The sequence below is a fragment of the Elephas maximus genome, chromosome 4 (genome assembly GCF_024166365.1).
Source record: "Elephas maximus indicus isolate mEleMax1 chromosome 4, mEleMax1 primary haplotype, whole genome shotgun sequence".
Lineage (NCBI taxonomy): Eukaryota > Metazoa > Chordata > Mammalia > Proboscidea > Elephantidae > Elephas > Elephas maximus.
Genome location: NC_064822.1, coordinates 113,478,513 through 113,484,500, shown reverse-complemented (window position 1 = coordinate 113,484,500; position 5,988 = coordinate 113,478,513). Strand labels below are relative to the sequence as shown.

Sequence of the window (5,988 nt, the reverse complement as noted above, 5' to 3'; positions counted from 1 at the left end):
AATTGTATTTGGAGACATTTTAAATATCCAAGCACATGGAAGGATATACTACATTTATGGGCTAGAAGTCTCAAGGTCTTAAAGATACCAGTTTTCACAAGTTTACTATGGAGTCAATAAAAAACAAAACCTAGTGCTGTCGAGTCGATTCCGACTCACAGCGACCCTATAGGACAGAGTAGAACTGCCCCATAGAGTTTCCAAGGAGTGCCTGGCAGATTCGAATTGCTGACCATTTGGTTAGCAGTTGTAGCACTTAAACACTACGCCACCAGGGTTTCCATGGAGTCAATACAGTCCCAATAAAAATTCTAATAGATTTGTTTTTGCGAAGGTTGATAAGCAAAATTCCTGGTGAGTTGAAAATTATTAAAAATAACCAACACACTCTAAAATAAAAATAACAAATTGAGAGGGTTTGTTCTACCAGAGGTCAGTAATTATTCTAAAACTATGTTAGTTGAAATTGTATGGAAATGGTGCAAGAATGGGGCTGTAGTCGTGCAGTGGTTAAAAGCTTGGCTGCTAACCAAAATGTTGGACATTTGAATGGACCGGGTCAGATGCTCCTTGGAAACCCTAGGGGCAGTTCTACTCTGTCCTATAGGGTTGCTATGCATTGGAATTGGCTTGACGGCAAGGTGCAACAGGGCTACCTACAGTATGGGAATATATAAAAAGACCAATGGAAAAGAAGTGAACCCAGCAAGTAACCAATGTATTTATGGGTCCTTGATTTATGATAAATATATCACTACAATGGGAAAGAGACAGTCTTATTAACAAATGGTGTTGGGACTATTTGGAGGTCATATGGAAAAAATACAAAATTGTGAATCAATTCAGGAGAAATAAATTCCAGATGGGTTATAGACATAAATTTGGAAGACAAAGCATTAAGTTTTAAGAAGATAATGTAGAAGAATATCTTCATGGCCTTGGGATAGGGAAGAATTTCTGAAATGAGACAGCAAATAATTGATAAATTTGCCTCATTTATCAGTTTGAAAAATTGATAAATTAAGAAGTCTGTTCATAAAAACAGACCACAGACAGAGCAAAAAATGGGAGAAGATATTTGCAGCTTATACAACAGAAAGTAACTATATTTAAATATGTAAGGAACTCTGGTATTTCACTAGGAAAAAGATAATCCAAAACACATTGCCGTCCAGTCGATTCTGACTCATAGCAACCCTATAGGACAGTATAGAACTGCCACATAGCGTTTCCAAGGAGTGGCTGGTGGGTTTGAATTGCTGACCTTTGGGTTAGCAGCTGAGTTCATAACCAGTGATCCACCAGGGCTCCATAGATAATCCAATGGGGTAAATTTGGGCAAGAGGAATACAAATGGCCAAAACAGATGTAAAAATTTTTTTAGCTACACTAATAATCAAGGAAAAAGCAAATCAAAACCATAATTGTTCCACTTTAAATTGGACAGATTGGTAATCATTGACAGCCTGAGAATTCTAAGTGGAGAGATTTGGGACAGAAGGAAATTGGACACTATAGAGATGGTGATACTGCAAATAATTCAACTACTTTGAAATCAGCCTGGCATTAGCTAGTAAAGTTGAATTACACATATCCAATAGCCCAGCAATTCCACTCCTGGATATATATCATAGAGAAAATTTTTGACATATGTAGCAATATAGCTGTACATTTCATAATTTCCCCAAAATAGAAAAAAAAAATTCCGATCAACTGAATGAGTCAATAAATTGTGATGAATTCATAAATGGAATCTGTAATGAACATAGATCACTCACAGCTACAAGCAACAACATGGATGAATATTAAACATAAAATCGAACAAAAGAAGCAAGACAGAAAATAATACATGCAATGCAATTTCATTTTTATAGAGTTCAAAAACAGGCAACACTGAACTACATTGCTTAAGGATCCATACTTAAGGGAAAAAATGATAAACATAAGAAATTTACCCGTTGTAATTTTCTCATGTGTAAATGGAGCTAAAAGTAAGACCAGACTCAAAAGATTTGCTGGGATGCTTAAATAAGGTCATGCATGTAACAGACTTGGGCCCTGCTTAATAATAAGCAGAAAGCACTTTATAAGTTTTCAGTTACACATATTTTCTCCTTTGAGAATGGTCTCTGTACTTTATTTTTGTAATGGCACATGATGAACAAGGAGAAAGGAGTGAACAGAAAATGGTAATGAAATAATATATGCTTACATTTTGGGGTGGGTGGTGGATAGATGATTTAATCACAATTTGAGAAGTGAATTGATTTCTGATGAATTTGCAAGTAGTGATCTGGCCACTCATTCTCCTTTAAATAAAAGGACTTCTCCTGTTTTAAAAAAGTAGTTTATGAAATATTTTTGGAATGTGAGACTTGTCAATGAATTTCAACTTGTGTCATCAATGCAGTGGTATGTTTTAGTAACGACCAGGTTATAATTGTTTCTAACCATCCACAGAAGTCTTACCACATTGCTCTCTGCTTCTCCTCAGACTCTTAGGCTGTGGCTGATTCTCTCATTGTACCTTCAACATGGTCTCTCTGGGCTTTCTTCCCCCAGACATATGTTCACAGCTTGTTCACAAAGCTGTCGACAATTGAGGTTCATTAGCACCTTCTCAACTTGAGTCCACATGGCATCTTTCCCTCCAGGAAATTATTCCCCATGTACCTGTCCTAAAAGGAGCAGATAAAGTCTTGGTCATTCTAGCCAAGAAAAAAATCTGCCAAGAAGTCCATCTTCTGCCTTTAAGGACACCAACATAATTTATCAAAGGTCACAAAACATGGGGGATTCTTAGTCTGTAAAAGTCTTCTCTTTTGAGTCTATCACTGCTACTTTTTCATCTATATTTTTTGTTTTCTTTTTTGCTCCTTTTAAATAGACTCTCTCTCTCTCTTTCCCTCAGGAACTTAGATTAAATTCTAGTTTGCATTATTTGGATTAATAGAAAAATGAGTAATCCAGTTCTTATCTAGTTAAGTCTTGAAAGGTGGGATGATTTCATGAAAGCATGGCAGGATGTGGTCAGGTAATGTATAAATTTTTTTTTTTTTTTACTATTTGGAGGCTCTTTGTATGACATCTCATCTTTGATTCACCTCTTAGAATCAACAGAGTAAACAACCACTGTTGCCATTCAGATTGTGAAGGGTATGAGTGAGCACTTTGTTTCCAGTTTCCAAAATCACTAATGCCATAATTCTGTGGACATGGACCTTGAAATTAAACCACTGTGAAATTATGGAAGAAAATGGAAAGCATTTCCAAAGACCACAGGTAAGTCTAACTAGAGAATTGTCAGAAAGACTTGGTGGTTTATCAGCCTAGAAAACCCTATGGGGCAGTTCTACTTTGTAAGTAGAATTCAACTTGGCAGCACCTAATGACAACAACCTGAGAAACTCTAGTTTTCTTCACTGATCTCACTTTTCCCTTTAGATCTACCAAAAGTCAACAATGAAAAACCAGACCACATTTACTGAATTTATCCTGCTGGGCCTTACATTTCAACCTGAACTCCAAGTGGTGATATTCATCTTTCCGTTACTTGCCTACATGCTGAGCGTCCTAGGAAATTTGGCCATCATCATACTCACTCTGATAGATCCCCACCTCAAGACCCCAATGTATTTCTTTCTCTGGAATTGCTCCTACTTAGAAATTTCCTTCACAACCATTTTCATTCCCAGATTGTTGACCAGCTTGACAACAGGAAATAAGGTCATCAGCTTTACTGGATGCTTGACTCAGTATTTTTTTGCTATATTCCTTGGAGCAACAGAGTTTTACCTCCTGGCCTCTATGTCGTATGACCGCTATGTGGCAGTCTGTAAACCCCTGCATTACTTGACCATCATGAACAGCCAGGTCTGCATATGACTCGTGTTTTGCTCCTGGATGGCAGGAGTTCTGACTGTCTTATCCCCAATTATCCTGATAAGCCAGATGGATTTCTGTGCCTCCAGTGTGCTGAATCAATATTACTGTGACTATAGACCCCTTGTGGAGATCGCCTGCTCAGACACAAGCCTCTTACAACTGATAGTCATCCTCTTAGCTGTTTTGACTCTGGTGGTGACTCTGGTGCTGGTGATACTTTCTTATACACACATTATCAGGACCATTCTGAGGATCCCTTCTGCCCAGCAAAGGACAAAGGCCTTCTCCACTTGCTCCTCCCACATGATTGTCATCTCCCTTTCTTATGGCAGGTGCATCTTTTTGTACATTGACCCATCACCAAAGAAAGGAGGTAACTTTGACAAGGAAGTGTCTCTATTGATGACCTCAGTTAGTCCCTTGTTGAACCCCTTTATTTACACCTTAAGGAATCAGCAGGTAAAGCAAGCTTTCAAGAACACAGTAAAAAAGATTGTGAAGTTTTAATAACCAGAATTTATTACTTTTAATTAATGAAAATTTTAACTAACAAGTATTTTAGTAAGTATTTATTGTCTACTGTGTTTCAAGTGGTAGGCTCAGCATTGAGAATATAAATATAAGAAACATACGTCCCAATTTCTAGGAACCTCCAATCTAGTATCATAAAACAAACAAACAAAAAACTAGTTGCTGTGGAGTCAATTCCGACTCACAGCAACCCTACGAGGCAGAGTAGAGCTGCCCCATAGGGTTTACAAGGCTGTGAGTTTTCACAATGGCACACTGCCACATCTTTCTCCCATGGAGTGGCTGATGGGTTGGAATCCCCAGCCTATGGTTTGCAGCCTAATGCTTTAACCACTTCATTACCAGGGTTCCAAATACCTGTTGCCCAGAGGTGAGGAAATTTTCTAATGTGGAAGCCTGTATGTTTGATAAAGCCATAAATCAAAATGAAGGATTCAGAAAGAAAATATTTCTAAGATCTCAATAAGCTATGTTTAATTAGATTTAATTTGAAACCACAGATAAATAATAAACATATATTTATGTATCAGTTTACAAATTGACTCCAGCTTTAGAAGAACATGCGAAATGTGAAGATAACCTTAAAAAGAACATGTAGAAACTTTTGAATTGGTGTATGTTTTGCTGTGTATATTCTGAACAACAAAAACAACAAAAAATTATAGCCAAGAAAAAAAAAAAAAGGAAATATGGACAAGCAATGCAACAAGGGACAAAGTGGAGTTTGTATAGAAAGGTTTTATTTGCCTTTCAGAAAAACTTAAAAGCATAGACTGGGGGAAATCTTCAGGTATAGCTTCAAATTAAGAATATTCCAAGATAGAGTCTACCAATAGTAGGCATTAGATAGATACGATAATGACAATGATGGAAAAGGAGGAGAAAGAGAAGGAGGAAAGGAGGAGAAAAACAGAGAAGAAAAGAGTAGGAGGAGAAAGACGAAACAAAGAAGAAGAGAAAGAGGAGGAAAGAAAGGAAGGAAAGAATGAAGGAAGAAAGGAAGGGAGGGAGCAAAGAAGGAAAGAGTATAATAGATATAAAAATAAAAACTCCCCTGGCAGTCAGAAATTATGTGCCTAAGAAATGTCAGAGCTGGAAGCAGAGCCAGTGGAATTGGGAATTAAAAAATAGGGAGTATCAAGCCTAGAAGGCTTTGGTATTCTTTCAGAGTTTTAGGTGTGAAAAGCTATGAATATTGTTTAGAATTTGTTTTTGTTTTGTTTTTAAAGTTAGATAGTGTATTTATGAAAGGAAAGTCCAAAATCATTCCAGTCTAGTAGTGCTGGAAAATCAGAAGTCAAATGGAGGATAGAAAGATCGTCACACCTAGTTAAAAGGGAAATAAAATTTTAGCCCGGCAAAGTGGACACTAAATGAAAATCATGAGAAGAAGAAAAACCTTGAAGCTTTAGGTAAAATTATTAAATCGTCAATGTTTTCCTTGGCGTTCAGGAGTGCTTGATGCGTCACTTTTCATAGGAGTAATCTACCTTCTGTTCTGTTTGATATTTCCCCCCCAGAATTAGTGTCTAACAGTAACTCCTTTAAAAAGAGTTTCCCCAGTTGTGTTGT

General features: G+C 37.1%; 1 pseudogene; it reads left to right on the top strand.

Annotated features, from left to right (window-relative positions):
* The first annotated feature begins 3,462 nt into the window (after window positions 1-3,462).
* LOC126076400 (olfactory receptor 6C4-like) lies at window positions 3,463-4,392 on the top strand (annotated as a pseudogene).
* The last annotated feature ends 1,596 nt before the right edge of the window (window positions 4,393-5,988 follow it).